The sequence below is a fragment of the Gigantopelta aegis genome, chromosome 12, assembly GCF_016097555.1.
Source record: "Gigantopelta aegis isolate Gae_Host chromosome 12, Gae_host_genome, whole genome shotgun sequence".
NCBI classification, from domain to species: domain Eukaryota; kingdom Metazoa; phylum Mollusca; class Gastropoda; order Neomphalida; family Peltospiridae; genus Gigantopelta; species Gigantopelta aegis.
The window spans coordinates 19327685-19348187 of NC_054710.1; the positions used below are offsets into that span (position 1 = coordinate 19327685).

The 20503-nt window shown below is 37.5% G+C and overlaps 1 long non-coding RNA gene across 1 annotated transcript; it reads right to left on the reverse strand.

Annotated features, from left to right (window-relative positions):
* Positions 1 to 4994: 4994 nt before the first annotated feature.
* Positions 4995 to 17295, reverse strand: LOC121386808. The gene is made up of 5 exons (XR_005959709.1): positions 17006 to 17295; positions 15635 to 15721; positions 14213 to 14366; positions 5809 to 5987; positions 4995 to 5171 (listed from the first exon to the last, which is right to left on the reverse strand). It is a non-coding gene; the product is annotated as an uncharacterized LOC121386808 (long non-coding RNA).
* Positions 17296 to 20503: the final 3208 nt, after the last annotated feature.

Below are 20503 nucleotides of genomic sequence, written 5' to 3' on the forward strand. Positions count from 1 at the left end.
TAGCAATCATGATTACAATCATGATTACATTTCCACAAATCTACACAAATAATGAAATGATGTTACCACCATGAAGTTATGCACTTTATTTTATTCATTGAAAGATATAATGGATAATTTTAGATTATTTATTAAATTATTTCAAAACATTTATAACCGTATGTATACTGCAGGGAGGGAATCAGTTTCCAAAACCAGATTTATTATTCTTAAATTTGGATTATTGACGAAAAGGTACCCATAACCATAGGTATAATTATTGGATAAATGCATAACATATATATTTTGTTATATTATTGAAATAACCCATAATTAGTAATTGCAAACTGTCTGATCACTATTACTTGTTGGGTTTTTATTGTTTGTAGAACGTATACCATTTAATACCATCCACAAATTAAAATAAATTATTATTTTTGAAAAATCTATAAATGAAGAAATAAAGAACGAAAGAAAAGAACAAACAAGTAAATAAACAATTAAATTGATATCTGCATACATATACATGTGCACAAGTTGCTCATTGCATTTAATTTTTAACATTCTAAAAATGACTATTATTATTGAATCGATTTGCAGTCATGCTTGCTTTGTGTCCAATTGTATCGGTGAGAATTACAAGTATCTTGGTCTGGGTGTGTTTATTTTGGTATCATTAGAAGCGCCGCGTTTCATAGAACATCTATTAAAATCAGCTTTCGGGAATTGTTATCAGACATATTAATATTTTAAGCTATTTTAAAGGAAAAGAAACCAAGATTTATCATGATAGACTACTTTCAACTGGGTGTTTGCTTAATTAGTACGTTATTTGTGGTTGTGTCTGCAACAGGGTGAAGATGACTCCCATGGAATCAAGCTCGATACGACTGGCTGGCTGCCCGTCTGCAGTCGTAACCACTAACAAAAGAAAAGAAAGTTTGCAAAGGTACCATTGGTGGACTTTCACACCTGTGACAAAACAAGATATTGTCAAGTGTTTCTTAGTTGAATTCAGACCCGTGGTAACGCTGTATATGCTTTCAGAGGAACGCAAGTGTTTTATTATAAAAACACACACACACACACACACACACACACACACACACACACACACACACACACACACATACATATATATATATATATATATATATATATATATATATAATTAATTTTTTTACTGTAATGAATTAGAACACAAAATTGGGGCATGGTGCAGCGCCCTTTTATATATTGCTAGCTAGAACACTATTCATTCAAGTAGTTTTATAGTAAACGTAAACACGATAGATACCATTATGTGAATGTGTGTCTTCATCCCCTGGGTAACATTCATTTGATAATTCAGACGTTATGATCCCCTGTTTCTCAAGGCAAATAATAGTTCTACAATGGGAGATCAGTTCTACTGACTGATTGACCTGTACTGATTCTAACTATAGGCACTGTTACTGGAGTTGATGCTAAACACATCTAAGTTTAGTAAATAATTATGAGTAATCATGAAAGTAATAGACGATTGCGATTACATTAGCAATGTAATCGATTACGATTGCGATTACATGACATTCTCAAACAATGTGATCGATTACGATTGTGATTACATGAAAACATGTAATCGATTACAATCATTATGAGTACTGATTATGATTACCCCATCTCAGATATGGTGTCATCGTAATCAATTTTAATCGATTACATGTTTTCATGTAAATGCAATCGTAATCGATCACATTGTTTGAGAATGTCATGTAATCGCAATCGTAATCGATATGTTTAGCATCAACTTCAGTAACAGTGCCTATTGTTAGAAGCAGTACTGGTCAGTCAGTAGAAGTGATCTCCTATTGTCTACTACTATCATAGTAGAACTATCATTTGCCCTGACAAACTGGGGATCATAATGATTGGATTATCAAATAAATTTATCCCAGGGGATGAAGACACACGTTCACATAATGGCATCTATCGTAGTTACGTTTACTATAAAACCACTTGAATGAACACTGTGTTCTAACAATATATAGAAGAGCGCTGCACCCTGCCCCAGTTTTGTGTCCTAATTCCTTGCGGTAAAAAATTAATAATATATACATGTGATAAATTTAGTGTATTATGTTATTTTAGAAGTATTATAGGATAAATAAATCATATATATATATATATATATATATATATATATATATATATATATATATATATATATATATATACACATGTATATATATATAGATATCCTATAATCAAATATATGTTGTACGTGGACGAATTGTACGATAAACTAATCGTCTGTGGACGAAACCTCCAGAGGACGAACCGTCTGGAAAGCGTTAATAGTGAAGTTAGAAGTTAAGAAAGAAAACGGTATACGGGGGAAAAGAAGGAAGAAAGGAAGGAAGAAAATAAAGAATTAATGTTAAGATGAGATTTTGAAATAGAAAGTTGTAAATTTATAGCCAGAAATAGTTTCTTGTTCAATGATTCTTATAATTTTAGTATAATTATTATAAACGTCACTGGACAGTTTTGTTACTGTAATTAAATGGGCAAGAAAACGAATCAATCATAGTTGTGATGTGTAGACAAGACAATTCCAACTTTCGGGACAAAAACCCATTTTGACCCTCAGCATTCAAAATAAAAGAAACAAAAAGAACAAAACAAGAAACAAAAAGCAACCCCCCAAAAAACAACAACAAAAAAACCCCAAAACCCCAAAAAACCCATTGTCGTAAACGTTATAACGGTGATAGATTCTGTTAGTGATAAGTGTTGCGATGATTTCATTTCCCACAAATCCGTTACTTTTAGACGAAACGATGCTCCTTGGATGAATGGCAATATTAGGACTTTAATGCGGAAGCGAAATAGACTTCATAGAAAGCCAAAAATTATAAATAAAAGCGACGAGTTTGGGATTAAGACTTTAATGCGGAAACTAAACAGACTTCATAGAAAGACATATATTAAAACAAGCGACGAGATTGTGATTTACATAAAGAATGGACTAGAATAGATTATTAACGACAGTCCAGCATGACAAATACATTGGCTATTGGGTTTTATATAAGAGACTCCAAATAGAACTATTTCAGGTATCCTCAAAGCTAAACGGAATTATATTATGAAATTAAATAATATAATATTAAATAACGAACATGGAAGTACAACTAGGTGACCGATTCCTAAACGGTGTATGAAACAAAAAATCAACATTTTCACCTATTAAAATACGATACCACTAGAGGACATTGGCTACTGGATGTCAAACATTTGGTAATTTTTACATATAGTCTTAGAGAGGAAACCCGCTACATGTTTCCATTAGTAGCAAGGCATCTTTTATATGCACCACCCCACAGACAGGATAGCACATACTACGGCTTTTGATATACCAGTTGTGGTACACTGGTTGGAACGAGAAATAGCCCAATGGGCCACGGGCGGGGAATTAGGAACATGCTTAGTTAAAGCACAGACAAAATATTTTACTTTGTCTTTATTTGATTGTATATATCCTACTATCTGGAAACAGCCGCTCATCGTTCACATCCACAAGATGAAGTATTCAAGTAGTACGTCTGGTTTACTATACATCTAAGCATTCTTCTGTAATAAAATCAATTTTAATATTATTTTCAGCAAAACAATGTTTAGCTGATTTTTCTGAATGCCACGCCGGTTACACTGGGATTACCCTGTTATCGCTTTAAAATTCATTATGGATCTTTCTCCATATACTGTATATTATTGAGCGTTGATATTCAAGAACACACACACGCACGCACGCACACAAACACACACACACACACACACACACACACACACACACACTCTCTCTCTCTCTCTCTCTCTCTCTCTCTCTCTCTCTCTCTCACACACACACACACACACACTCTCTCTCTCTCTCTCTCTCTCTCTCTCTCTCTCTCTCTCACACACACACACACACACACACACACTCTCTCTCTCTCTCTCTCTCTCTCTCTCTCTCTCTCTCTCTCTCTCTCTCTCTCACACACACACACACACACACACACTCTCTCTCTCTCTCTCTCTCTCTCTCTCTCTCTCTCTCTCTCTCTCTCTCTCTCTCACACACACACACACACACACACACACACACAACAAATACACGCATATACTTAGGACATTTAACAATTCATTACTAACAGATACAAACTATATTGAAACAATGAAAGAAAATGTTTTAGATGCTAAGAGTCAGTATGCGGTAGACCTACTTATTTTTACTTTGTATAGATTAGAAGGCATTAAGACGTTTCTTCAGAAATAAGAAGGGGCTTTTTGGCCGCGGATCAAAATTCTTATGTTTATTTTTTTGTAAATAGTCCAACGCACTTTACTTTGGCGCCCGTTCAATTGCTCAAATCACCTTAAAACCTTTTAGGCCGAGCACTCAAAATATTTTTGGGTTTAATTTCTTAGTCCAGACATGTGTAGGATACAGCTGGTTATTCTCCGTAGGCCCTAGGTTTCTGACCGACCACTAATGTTTTTATTCCAAATTCCGCCCACCTCAAACTTACCCCCACCCCCTCCCATCCCGGACTTAGTCACTGGCGAAAGTCAGAGATTAAGCCCGTGACGGGCGTATGTGAAATCTTCGTGGTATATATGCACGTTAAAACGTAGCCAGCCAGCCAGCAACATACGTTTGGCTTTCTACACAATAGGCCAAATACAATAGCCTATCTTATCGCAATTTGAATTCATGGTCATATTTCGTAATGGTACACTTTTAAATTACACTAGTTTGTACAAACATGGTTAGATACGTTAATAATTTCCGAACAAAGCAATTTCCATAGCAATGTTGCACTTAATGTTTTCTAGCATTCATAAAAAGAATGCATCATGCACCCAGTTTATTTTATTACAGTGAGACGTAACGTGACTTCATTCAAATTACAAAAAAACTACCGCGCCGGTCATCATCAGTCATATGGATCTATTTACGGCGAAAATATAAACCAATGTAAAACCTTAAATGAGAAAATGTTGTTTTATTAGTTGTTATTTCAAACGTAATCACCAAGATAGACATTTTACATATATTAATGTATTGAACAATCCATTTGTGAAATACAGCAAAGAATGTTGCATGTTACTGGTACATCAACACACGTCATATCTGGTCTGTCTATCTATATATCACTTTTGTCGAACTGTAAAATAAAACATAACATACATACATACATACATACATACATACATAATATATATAAATACATATATACAAAAAACCAAAATAAAGAAACCAACCAATTAGCCAATCAATTAAAAAACCCACCCTCACAGTATCCCAAAATCTATCTATCTATCTATATATCTATCTATCTATCTGTCTGTCTGTCTGCCTGCCTGTCTGTCCTGTCTGTCTGTCTGTCTGTCTCTCTATCTGTCTTTCTATATCTCTATCTATCTATCTACCATGTATGCATGTATGTATGTATATTTGTCTGTCTGTCTGTCCCTCCACCTGTCCGTCAGCCCGTCTGTCTCCTCGTATCTGTCTATCTATATAGCCATACATACTGGAACACACACACATTCGAACACACACACACACACACACACACACACACACACACACGAACAAATATACACACAAACACTCGAAACAAATATACACACATACTGTAACACACACACAAACACACACACACACACACACACACACACATACGCACACACATGCACACACTCACACATACACACACACACACACACACACACACACACTCGAACAGACACATACGTGTGCACACACGTTTTCAAGGCATATACATTCAAGGTATGTACCTAAGGCGCTATTTCTGTGGTTGGCGCTATGGTGGGTTTCCTGGTTATAAAGAGTGGAATACCCACAGCTGTACACGACCATGCCACGATCCCGGTACACGTGCACTTCTCCCTCCCGTGCTCCAGCTGTCTGTGTTTCTGGTAGCCAACTGGCTTACATTCGTTAGCAACCATACATCCTGTGGGAAAAAAAGAATGCGTATAACCAGACTAACACATACATCATGAAGGGCTTAGACGTAAACAATGATGACAATAAACCTAACAGCCAGAAGGGCTTAGACGTAAACAATGATGACAATAAACCTAACAGCCAGAAGGGCTTGGAAGTAACACTGATGACAATAAACCTAACAGCCAGAAAGGCTTGGATGTAACACTGATGACAATAAACCTAACAGCCAGAAGGGCTTGGATGTAACACTGATGACAATAAACCTAACATCCAGAAGGGCTTGGATGTAACACTAATGATAATAAACCTAACAGCCAGAAGGGCTTGGATGTAACACTGATGATAATAAACCTAACAGCCAGAATGGCTTAGATGTAACACTGATGATAATAAACCTAACAGCCAGAAAGGCTTGGATGTAACACTGATGATAATAAACCTAACAGCCAGAAGGACTTAAATGTAACACTGATGATAATAAACCTAACAGCCAGAAGGGCTTGGATCAAACACTGATGACAATAAACCTAACAGCCAGAAGGGCTTGGATGCAACACTGATGATAATAAACCTAACAGCCAGAATGGCTTGGATGTAACACTGATGATAATAAACCTAACAGCCAGAAAGGCTTGGATGTAACACTGATGATAATAAACCCAACAGCCAGAAAGGCTTGGATGTAACACTGATGATAATAAACCTAACAGCCAGAAGGACTTAAATGTAACACTAAATGATAATAAACCTAACAGCCAGAATGGCTTAGATGTAACACTGATGATAATAAACCTAACAGCCAGAAAGGCTTATACGTAACACTGATGATAATAAACCTAACAGCCAGAAAGGCTTATACGTAACACTGATGATAATAAACCTAACAGCCAGAAAGGCTTATACGTAACACTGATGATAATAAACCTAACAGCCAGAAAGGCTTATACGTAACACTGATGATAATAAACCTAACAGCCAGAAGGGCTTAGATGTACATGACTATTTATTATTGATCGGTTTGCAGTCATGCTTGTTTGTGTCCATATTATAAGTATCCATTGTACGCGTGAACTTACAAGTATCTTGGTCTGGTGTGTTTATTTTTGTATCATTAGAAGCGCGCGTTTCTAGAACTCTATTAAATCAGCTTTTCGGGAATTGTTATCAGCACCTATTATTTTTTTTAAGCTATTTCACAAAGAAAAGAAACCAGCATGTATCGTGATAGACTAACGTTACCACTGGGTGTTGGCTTAATTGTACGTTTTTGTGGTGTGTCTGCACATGGTTGAAGATACTCCCATGGAATCAAGCTCGATACGCTGGCTGGCTGCCCGTCTGCAGTCGTACCCACTAACCAAAGAAAAGCCACGTGTGCAAAGGTACCATGGTGGATTTCACACTGTGACAAACACTATCTTGTTCAAGTGTATTCTTAGTTGGATTCAAACCCGTGGTAACGCGTAATATGGCCATTCATAAAACGCAAATGTGTTTATTATAAACAAACACACACACACACACACACACACACATATATTAATTATATGAATTTTTTTTTAACTGTAATGAATTAGAAACACAAAAACTGGGCATGGTGCAGCGCCTTTTATATATTGCTAGCTGAACCGTATTCATTTACGTGGCTTTTATAGTAACGTAACACGAATAATACCATTATTGATGTGTGTTCTTCATCCCCTGGTAACATTCATTGATATTCAGACGTTATACCCCGTGTTTAGCTCAAGGCACATAATAGTTCGCATGTGAAGATCGGTCTACTGACTGATTGAACTTTACTGGTCAATAAGGCACTGTTTGCGAGTTGATGCTAAACACCTCTAAGTTTTCATTAAATAATTATGGTAATCTGAAAGTTAGGACGAATTGCGTTACATTAGCATGTAATCGATTACGATTGCGATTACATGACATTCAAACAAGGTGATCGATTACTATTTGTTGATTTACATGAAACATGTACATCGTACACTCTTACGATTACGAGGTATGATTACCCCATCTCAGATTTGGTTTCATCCGTATCATTTGTAATCGTTACTGTTTCCTGTAAATGCAATCGTAATCGATCACATTGTTTGAGAATGTCATGTAATCGCAATCGTAATCGATATTTCTAGCATCACTTCAGTAACATGGCCTATTGTTCGAAGCCGTACTGGTCATCGTATAAGTGATCTCCTAGTGTCTACTGTACTAATCCTGTAGAAACGATCTTTGCCCCTGACAACTGGGGATCATAATGATTGGATTACAAATATTATCCCAGGATGAGAACACACGGTTCACTAATGGCATCTATCGTGGTTACGTTGTTACTATCAACCACTTGAAATGAACCTGTGTTCTAACAATATAGAAGAGCGCGCCCCTGCCCCGTTTTGTGTCCTATTCTGCCGTAAAAAATTAATAAATATACATGTGATAAATTTAGTGTATTAGTTATTTTAGAAGTATTATAGGAAAATAAATCCATATATTATATATATTATATATATATATACGATATATATATATATGATATTATCCTATATCAAATATATGTTGCTACTGGACGAATTGGTACCTAACCTAATCGTCCTGTGACGAAACCTCCAGAGAAAGGACGAACCGTCTTGGAAAGCGTTATAGTGAATTTAGAAGTTAAGAAAGAAAACGTATAGGGGGAAAAGAGGAAGAAAGAAGGAAGAAAATAAAGAATTATGTTTAAGATGCAGATTTTTGAAATAGAAAGTTGTAAATTTATAGCCAGATAGTTTCTTGTTCACATGATTCTTATAACTTTTAGTATAAGTATTTTAAACGTCAACTGACAGTTTTGTTACTGTAATAAATGGCAAGAAACGAATCCATCACTAGTTGGATGTGTAGACAAACAATTCAACTTTCGGGACAAAACCCCTTTTGACCCTCAGCCATTTCAAATAAAGAAGCAACACAAACACGAACAAAAAGCCCCCCCCCAAAAAAACACAATAAACCCCGAAAACCCCCCCAAACCCACTGTCACATTATAACGTATAGATTCTGTTATGAATCAATGTTTGTGATGTTTCTTCCCAAATCCGTTCTTTTAAGACGAAACGATGCTCTTGGATATGGCAATTTAGACTTTAATGCGGAAGCGAAATAAGCTTCATAGAAAGCCAAATTATAATAAAGCGCGAGTTTGGATTCAAGACTTTATGCGGAACTAAAAAAACGACTTCAATAGGAAAGACATACATTAACAAGCGACGAGATTGTGATTTACATAAAGAAGGGACTAGAATAGATTTTAAAGACAGTCCAGCAGGACATCCATTGGCTACGGGGTTTGTTTATAAGAGACTCCAAATAGACTATTTTCGGTATCCTCAAGCTAAAACGGAATTATATCATGAATTACATAATAACTATTAAAAAACGAACCCTGGTACACTAGGCCCGATATCCTAAACGGGTATGACAAAAAAACATTCCTTCACCTATTAGAAAATACGATACCCTAGAGGACATTGCTCTGGATGTCACATTTTGGAATTTTTACATATATCTTAGAGAGGAACTCGTCTACCTTATTCATTCGTAGCGTCATCTTTTATAGCCCCACCCCACAGACAGATAGCACATACTACGGCTTTTGATATACGTTGTGGTACACTGGTTGAACGAATTTGGAAAATGCTTAGTTAAAGCACAGACAAAATATTTTACTTTGTCTCTATTTGATTGTATATATCCTACTATCTAGAAACAGCCGCTCATCGTTCACATCCACAAGATGAAGTACTTCAAGTAGTACGTCTGGTTTACTATACATCTAAGCATTCTTCTGCTAATAAAATCAATTTTTAATATTATTTTCAGCAAAACAATGTTTAGCTGATTTTTCTGAATGCCACGCCGGTTACACTGGGATTACCCTGTTATCGCTTTAAAATTCATTATGGATCTTTTCTCCATAATACTGTATATTATTGAGCGTTGCTATTGAAGAACACAACACACGCACGCCATGCACGCACACAACACACACAAACACACACACACCACTCTCTCTCTCTTCTCTCGCTACTCTCTCTCTCTCTCTCTCTCACACACCAACACACACACCACACACACACTCTAATCTCTCTCTCCTCTCCTCTCTCTCACACACACTCTCTCTCCTCTCTCTCTCTCTCTCTCTCTCTCTCTCTCTCTCTCCACACACACACACACCCACACTCTCTCTCTCTCTTCTCTCTCTCTCTCTCTCTCTCTCACACCCACACATACACACACACACACACACACAATACACGCATATACTTAGGACATTTAACAATTCATTAACTAACAGATACAAAACTATATTGAAACAATGAAAGAAAATGTTTTAGATGCTAAGAGTCAGTATGCGGTAGACTACTTATTTTTACTTTGGTATAGATTAGAGGCATTAAGACGTTTTCTTCAGAAATAAGAAGGGGCTTTTTGGGCCGCGGATCAAAATTCTTATGTTTTTATTTTTTTGTAAATAGTCCAACGTACTTTACTTTGGCGCCCGTTCAATTGCTCAAATCACCTTAAAACCTTTTAGGGGCCGAGCACTCTCAATATTTTTGGGTTTAATTTCTTAGTCCAGACATGTGTAGGATACAGCTGGTTATTCTCCGTAGGACCTAGGTTTCTGACCGACCACTAAATGTTTTTATTCCAATTCCGCCCACCTCAACTTTACCCCCACCCCCTCCCATCCCGGACTTAGTCACTGGCGAAAGTCAGAGATTAAAGCCCGTGACGGGCGTATGTGAAATCTTCGTGGTATATATGCACGTTCAAACGTAGCCAGCCAGCCAGCAACATACGTTTGGCTTCCTACACAATAGGCCAAATACAATAGCCTATCTTATCGCAATTTGAATTCATGGTCATATTTCGTAATGGTACACTTTTAAATTACACTAGTTTTGTACAAACATGGTTAGATACGTTACTATTTCCGAACAAAGCAATTTCCATAGCAATGTTGCACTTAATGTTTTCCTAGCATTCATAAAAAGAATGCATCATGCACCCAGTTCTTTTTATTACAGTGAGACGTAACGTGACTTCATTCAAATTACAAAAAAAACACTACCGCGCCGGTCATCATCAGTCATATGGATCTATTTCCGGCGAAAATATAACCCAATGTAAAACCTTAAATGAGAAAATGTTGTTTTTATTGGTTGTTATTTCAAACGTAATCACCAAGATAGACATTTTACATATATTAATGTATTGAACAATCCATTTGTGAAATACAGCAAAGAATGTTTCATGTTACTGGTACATCAACACACGTCATATCTGGTCTGTCTATCTATATATCACTTTTGTCGAACTGTAAAAATAAAACATAAAACATACATACTACATACATACATACAGATATAATATAAATACATATATACAAAAACCCAAAATAAAGAAACCAACCAATTAGCCAATCAATTAAAACCCCCACCCTCACAGTATCCCAAAATCTATCTATCTATCTATATATTTATCTATCTGTCTGTCTGTCTGTCTGCCTGCCTGTCTGTCTGTCTGTCTGTCTCTCTATCTGTCTTTCTATCTCTCTATCTATCTATCTACCATGTATTCATGTATGTATGTATATTTGTCTGTCTGTCTGTCCCTCCACCTGTCCGTCAGCCCGTCTGTCTCCTCGTATCTGTCTATCTATATAGCCATACATACTGGAACACACACACATTCGAGCACACACACACACATTCGAACACACACACACACACACACACACACACACACACACGAACAAATATACACACAAACACTCGAAACAAATATACACACATACTGTAACACACCACCAAACACACAACACACACCACACACACAACCCACACACACACACACACACACACACACATGTCACACGCACACACATGCACACTCCACAATACACAAACACACACCCCCCACTCGAACAGACACATACGTGTGCACACACGTTTTCAAGGCATATACATTTCAGGTATGTACCTAAGGCGCTACATCTGTGGTTGGCGCTATAGTGGGTTTCCTGGTTATAAAGAGTGGAATACCCACAGCTGTACACGACCATGCCAAAATCCCCGGTACACGTGCCACGTCTCCCTCCCCGTGCTTCCAGCTGTCTGTGTTTCTGGAGCCAACTGGCTTACATTCGTTGCAGCACCACTACCATCCTGTGGGAAAAAAAGAATGCGTATAACCAGACTAAACACATACACCATGAAGGGCTTAGGACGTAAACAATGATGACAATAAACCTAACAGCCAGAAGGGTTTAGACGTAAACAATGATGACAATGAACCTAACAGCCACAAAAGAGCTTACAAGAACAGTAACCTGATGCTAAACCTAACAGCCAGAATGGCTTAGACGTAACTGATGACAATAAACCTAACAACCAGAAAGGCTTGGATGTAAACACTGATGATAATAAACCTAACAGCCAGAAGAGCTCCAGCTTAACACTGATGATGTAACAGCCAGAAGGCTTGGATGACACTGATGATAATAACATCACGCAGAAGGGCTTGGATGACACTAAACCTAACAGCCAGAAAAGGCTTGGAGGTAACACTGATAATAAACCTAACAGCCAGAAGGGCTTGGATGTAACACTGATGACAATAAACCTAACAGCCAGAAGGGCTTGGATGTAACACTGCTGACAATAAACCTAACAGAGGGCTTGTTTAACAGGTTACAATGCCTAACCTCCAGAAGGGAATCACCTGATGACATAAACCTAAACAGCCAGGAAAGGCTTGGATGTAACACTGATGACAATAAACCTAACAGCCAGAAGGGCTTGGATGTAACACTGATGACAATAAACCTAACAGCCAGAAGGGCTTGGATTAACACTGATGACAATAACCTAACAGCCAGAAGGGCTTAGATGCAACACTGATGACAATAAACCTAACAGCCAGAATTGCTTGGATGTAACACTGATGATAATAAACCTAACAGCCAGAAGAGCTTAGATGTAACACTGATGACATAAACCTAACAGCCAGAAAGGCTTGGATGTAACACTGATGATAATAAACCTAACAGCCAGAAGGGCTTAGATGTAACACTGATGATCATAAATCCTAACAGCCAGAAGGGCTTAGATGTAACCCTGAATGATAATAAACCTAACAGCCAGAATGGCTTAGATGTAACACGATGATAATAAACCTAACAGCCAGAAAGGCTTGGGACTGTAACACTGATGACAATAAACCTAACAGCCAGAAGGGCCCTTGGATGTAACCACTGATGACAATAAACCTAACAGCCAGAAAGGGCTTGGATGTAACACTGATGACAATAAACCTAACAGCCGACATAAAGGCTTGGATGCGTAACACTGATGATAATAAACCTAACAGCCAGAAGAGCTTAGATGTAACACTGATACATAAACCTAACAGCCAGAAAGGCTTGGATGTAACACTGATGATAATAACCTAACAGCCAGAAGGGCTTAGATGTAAACACTGATGATAATACACCTAACAGCCAGAATGGCTTAGATGTAACCTGATGATAATAAACCTAACAGCCAGAAAGGCTTGGATGTAACACTGATGATAATAAATCTAACAGCCAGAAGGACTTAAATGTAACACTGATGATAATAAACCTAACAGCCAGAATGGCTTGGATGTAACACTGATGATAATAAACCTAACAGCCAGAAAGGCTTATACGTAACACTGATGATAATAAACCTAACAGCCAGAAAGGCTTATACGTAACACTGATGATAATAAACCTAACAGCCAGAAGGGCTTAGATGTAAAAATTATGACAATAAACCTAACAGCCAGAAGGGCTTAGATGTAAAAATTATGACAATAAACCTAACAGCCAGAAGGGCTTGGATGCAACACTGATGATAATAAACCTAACAGCCAGAAAGGCTTAAATGTAACACATTCAGGGGATAAAAGACAGACAGGGAGACATACATGTATGTATGTATGTATGTATCTATGGAGAGAGAGAGAGAGAGAGAGAGAGAGAGAGAGAGAGAGAGAGAGAGAGAGAGAGAGAGAGAGAGAGAGAGAGAGAGAGAGAGAGAGAGAGAGAGAGAGAGAGAGAGCCTGCGAGAGAGAGAGAGAGGGAGAGAGAGAGAGAGAGAGAGAGAGGGGGGGGGGAAACAGAGTAGGTGATGTAAGTGTATTCACCTGCACATCCTGAAGGATCGCCGTAAAATACTGGGTTAGGCACTACAGTACACTCCCAAAGTTTCCCGTTACACCCGCACGTCAGTCTGCCTCCCGCGGTGTTGGAGGTCTCCGAGTAACCTGATTCCCTACATTGTGCCTTCAACCAGACAGCCTGGTTTAACAAGTGAAATGTTTAGAAGAACGTTTACAAGTAAGGTCGCAGACCCTAATTTCAACTGGTTAATGAAAAAAACCTGAAAGACATTTGAATAAAGTTACAATAGAGTGAAACAAGAGCCTGTGGTGTTAAAATGGGAAAATAACTCTTCAGAATAGACTACAACCTGTCTCGATAGCTGTTACTTCTCGGAGGTTTATGAATTTTCACAAATATGAAAAATGCACTGTGGTATTAGAAGGAAGGAAGGAAATGTTTTATTTAATGACGCAATCAACACATTTTATTTATATGGGTCGGACATATGGTTAAGGACCACACAAATATTGAGAGACAAAACCCACTGTCGCCATTTCATGGGCTACTCTTTTTCGATCAGCAGCAAGGGATCTTTTATATGCACTATCCCACTAACAGGATAGCACACACAATGGCCTTTGTTACACCAGTTGTGGAACACTGGCTGGAACGAGAAATAGCCCAATGGGCTCACCGACGGGAATCGATCCTAGATCGATCGCGCATCGGGCGAGTTCTGTGCCAGTGAGCTACGTCCCGCCCCTTGTGGTATTAGAAACGCCATGCAGGTTGGCCAGAAACCATGAACGGAAATGGACAATCTAAACAATAAAATGTCAGCAATGTTTGATTTCAATTATATAAAAAACCGGCTCTAATTATGAAGAAAGTGATTATAGTGTTTAAAAACCTAGGCTCTGTCATTGTGAGCACTGACTCTTTATTTATTTTAGGTTCATTGTGGTATGAACAAACACTTAAAAGATCAGAAGGACCCCCCCCCCCCCCCCCCCCCCCCCGAAAAAATAAGGAAAACAAAAACGCCAAAAAAGACCAGCTCTTCACTACCTTCTCAAAATGTGTGAATCCGAGAAGCCGTCCACAGAATAATGTTTTTAAACAAGCATACATATATAATGACGTAACTTAGAGGGTAAAATTTCGTTTGTACCGAATTTCATGTTTACAAAATTACAATCAGTGTCATGTCAATCTTCACTTTAAAACAAGCAATCAGACAAAAAAAAAAAAAAAAAAAAAACCACATAGAAGCTTGCGAAAAAACAAAAACAGAAATACCCCTTTCCCACCATAGAAAATCCATCGAAGCAAGCAACCAGCCCAACAAACAAACAACATACAACCCCCCCAAAAAACCCCAACAACAACAACAACAACAACAAAATCATCAAGAGCAAACCAAAACACAAAACAATATAAAACACAAACAAGACAGTACGTACTAGAACATGTGGGATTGCCTTCCACGGACACAGCCGAGATTAACATGACTACCAGAATAACGAGATGAGTCATGTTGAGATAGCGATCTAAACACAGCACATAGATAAAATAACAATATACTGAACGAGACGAATCATGTTGAGATAGCGATCTAAACACAGCACATAGATAAAATAACAATACACTGAACAACGAGACGAGTCCGAGATGAGTCATCTTGAGATAGCGATCTAAACACAGCACATAGATAAAATAACAATACACTGAACAACGAGATGAGTCATGTTGAAATAGCGATCTAAACACAGCACATAGATAAAATAACAATACTCTGAACAACGAGATGAGTCATGTTGAGATAGCTATCTAAACACAGCACATAGATAAAATAACAATACACTGAACAACGAGACAAGTCATGTTGAGATAGCGATCTAAACACAGCACATAGATAAAATAACAATACACTGAATAACAGAAGAAAGGCAGATATTTAATTTAATTTATTTAAAATCATCCAGTTTGAATCTCAGTAGTTTTGGTATGTATTAAAATCATCCAGTTTGAATCACAGTAGTTTTGGTATCCATTAAAATGATCCAGTTTGAATCCCAGTAGTTTCGGTATCTATTAAAATCATCCAGTTTGAATCCCAGCCCAGTGGTTTTGGTATCTATTAAAATCATCCAGTTTGAATCCCAGTGGTTTTGGTATCTATTAAAGTCATCCAGTTTGAATCCCAGTAGTTTTGGTATCTATTAAAATCATCCAGTTTGAATCCCAGTAGTTTTGGTATCTATTAAAATGATCAGTGTCAGGTAAACACTTTACGCCTATTCTGATAGTCTGTATACTGAATTAACGGCATTATCAAAATCACACAACCGAACATTAATTAAGCAGGTGTGTCTGTGTATGTCTCTCTGTCTCTCTCTCTGTGTCTATCTCTCTCTCTCTCTCTCTCTCTCTCTCTCTCTCTCTCTCTCTCTCTCTCTCTCTCTCTCTCTCTCTCTCTCTCTCTCTCTCTCTCTCTCTCTCTCTCTCTCTGTGTGTGTGTGTGTGTGTGTGTGTTGTGTGTGTGTGTGGTGTGTGTTTGTGTCTGTGTGTGTGTGTGTGTCTGTGTGTGGGTCTATGTGTGTGTGTATGTGTGTCTGTCTGTGTGTCTGTCTGTATGTCTGTCTGTCTGTCTGTTTGTCTCTCTCTCTCTCTCTCTCTCTCTCTCTCTCTCTCTCTCTCTCTCTCTCTCTCTCTCTCTCTCTCTCTCTCTCTCTCTCTCTCTGTCTGTCACTCGGTGTGTGTGTGTGTGTCTGTGTCTGTATGTGTCTGTCTCTCTTTGTGTCTGTCTCTCTCATATTTTCAAAACCGCTTACCTTTTCTCCAGCTCTGTTTGTAACCCTTAACGTAGTGCCGTTTGTTTTGTCGTAATATGTAGACAGTTTCAGCTTATGGAAGTTCTGAAGGTTTCAATATCAGCTTGTGTCATTTGTGTGACTGCTAGGTGTGTAGTCTAAACAGAACCTAGACGCTGGGCCTCTCATTAAAACATATGTTTCCATCGCCAGCTTGCAGTGTTTGATCTGAGGGTATGCAATTCTTTTGTTATGTCACTGAATGAAGAATGTTAAAACCACTGGAAAGTCTGCTTGTGTTCACGCAACCGCTAGTAGCGTAGTCAATGTTAACAGCTGAAGTAATTCCCTACTCCGGTCGCCGACCTGGGTGTAACCACATGTACGCTATGTACTCAACCGAGTACACATCCCTCTGCTTATAGGTTGCACACCACCATTAATTACTCCATGCAGTTCAATACAACTTATACGTCAGAATTATTAAATGTTCGTTATATTCATTACAGTATAATGTCATCCCATTGGTCCAGCCGTAGCAACACGAGTCTCGATGAACGTAAACATATCTGGTGAGTTTATATTCGAACTTTGTCGTAATAATTCAAAATAAAATACGAAATGTTAGAGATATTATAATTATTAGCAAGTATCATTCAAATTTAATTATAAGTATTGTCTGTTATTTAGTTTTTTTACGTTCATACAGCCCCCCTCTTTTCCTCAATTTGCAATTAAAATACATTTGTATACACATTTTATATGTATACATTACTATTATATTATAATTCGGTAATTGTTGCCATTATATTGTTTGTATATAGGAGAGGGCGTAGTAATTTGGCAAACTTGTGCCCAATCCTTTTGCTGTTTATGTCGTCGATTCACACAGCTTGTGGATGATTTGGTTGTTGTTGTTTTTTTTACCTCAATAAACGTAAAAGAAATAACGAACAATCTTTAAATATATCCTGTAAAAAATACAACACTATCGAGAGGGTCATGTGACTTCTAATTTTAGGGAGTGCTCTCAACTGACAAGTACAGTGTAAAACAATCTATATAGGTCGACCACGAAATATTTCAGTTAGCAGCCCTCATGCCAGAGCACCGCCTCGTGTTGCTGGTATACAACTGACACCATACCACTTACACAGTTGTTATTAGTTAGTACTACATACAACACGTAACTTAAAGCCAATGGGTTATTTAAATACTACCAAGGTCATCCTACTTGAAAACGAACGATTTCAAAAGACATATCATAATTTTGTAGTATTTGTTTATGAGGAACTATTTCCTAAACCAGACTAAATGAAGCAGCCAGAACCAGTAACCACACGATACATTGTAGTGTGCTGCCTATACACGATGTACATATTTTGTTTGTTTATGTACCGAGCCTGCCATTTGAAATATGTTTTAAAGTGTATTTTCTTTCTATTATATAAACCGTAAAACATGATCACGGTCGTATCTTTGCACAATGCATAGTCGAATGGGCATTTGACAAAATAGTGGCTTATTTCATGATTCTTTATCCAGTACCTCGTCTTTAGGAGGGCAACCACTCCCGAGGAGAGCCTTTACTGGAGATTCCATTTCTCTTGCACTGCCACAAAGAGGACTGCCACTCCAGGACTAAGTTACTAAATGTAAACTTGCACCGGACAGAGTTCATTGGAATAAGAATCACTGTTTGACAGTGGTGATATCAGGTGTTCGCGAAAGGTGAACTTAGCTTTAAAACAAACTAAAACTAAATACAGGATCTCGTCTAGAATACCCGTCTGTATACCCAATGTGTTTCAAGTCTCGTAATGTTTACAACAGTTCCAATTGCATTTTATTTCCGCACGTTATATTACTGGAAGATGAAGTCCAGTTTGGGCTACTAAATACAGTAGGGCGGTGAGAAACACGTTGGATATAGCGACACTAATAGTCGAAACAAGACATAGGTTTTTAACATGAATGTTTACTTGTTTAAAAGAATTAGAAACGTGCTATAATAACAGCACACTGGTGGCAGTGTCTTTCATAAATCCGTGTAGTTTACTATCATACTATCAGCGTGTATGCTCAACTGCTCTTTAGTATAACAAGAGAGTCCAGTATATATATATAGCGTTAAAAAGAAGATATGTTTTCTTTAATGCCTTTATTTATCTTTAAACTTACATATGAGTAAAATCAATAAGCCCCCTGGCAACGATATACAGATGGCGACCAAGATGGTGTGTCACACCGGTGCACAGATATTTGTATCTACCGGTGTAAAGTTATTAATGTCCAATAATAAATGGTAATACATCATTCTTCCCTCCTGGAAGAAAGTTCACAGTATTTTTATTTTTATTTTTGTATTTATGTTATTACCAGAGTGTTTTCAGGTATCGTCAATATCAGATAGTATTAGTAATAAAAATTGTATTATGCAACAATAATACATTATTTTTATTCCTAATATATGATATTGACAATACCGAAGCACACGAGGGAAATAATCTCTTCATCACATAATACCAAGCTTAATACAATTTAATACATGTTTTTGAAAACTGTATATACAAGTTTAGTTCCGGTCAGCCATTTTCCCGATAGTCAAATGAGGTAAGAATATATGACGCAGTGTCACATGACGTCATTTTGGATATCCTTACATAAACATAAACTAGTGTTTAACGTTTTTTGTTTTCTGTACGTTGGGAAGCTTTCAATGTAAGGTTGCTATTGAAATGTTTTTGTTTGTTGACTACGAATGCATACGTCAATTATGGTGTGTCACCTCAGTACATTTGCTTAAATGTCAATAAACCCAGTGCCGTGACCTCGATTAATTTACATCTAATATTAACTAATTCTTAACATATGTGATCTGAAAAATATCCCATACTTTGATTACACTGGAAATGTAAGATATGATATATTCGGTTTAGGAATACATGTTATAATACCTATCTTTTGTACATTAGACATGTCTTTGATACAATAACTATAATTAACAGAACGAATTACAAACTGTGCAATATCACACCAAATTGTTTTGAGAGAAGTCGTCTGTGAAACCATCTGAGACGACACTCCTATAATTTTTCATATTTCTAACAACAGTTAAAACATCTAAATAAGTTATTTCACAGTATGAAGTTAAGTCATTCACAAGCCATAACGAGAAGGTTTGTTTAGTTCACGGGAATGTCAAATTATTGGTGTTTCTTTGGTAGGGAGCATTTCGTGATCAGGCACATTGGAGTGTGACACTGTGGAATCGCACATGTCTGCACCGCGTGGAGTAATGGATTCTCTCACATCAGCAGTATTACTGACCTGAGGATCATCAGCCACATCAGATAAACTGGCCCGTGACTCAAACTGATCATTCAAAGTATTGTTTGGATACGGAGCCAGGTCCCGAAGTGAAACGGTTGATTCGCGGCCATCCCTATATAGCACATGGGCATAAGTTGGGTTAACCTCTTTCAGCTCAACTTGATCAACTAGTGGATCATTTTTGTT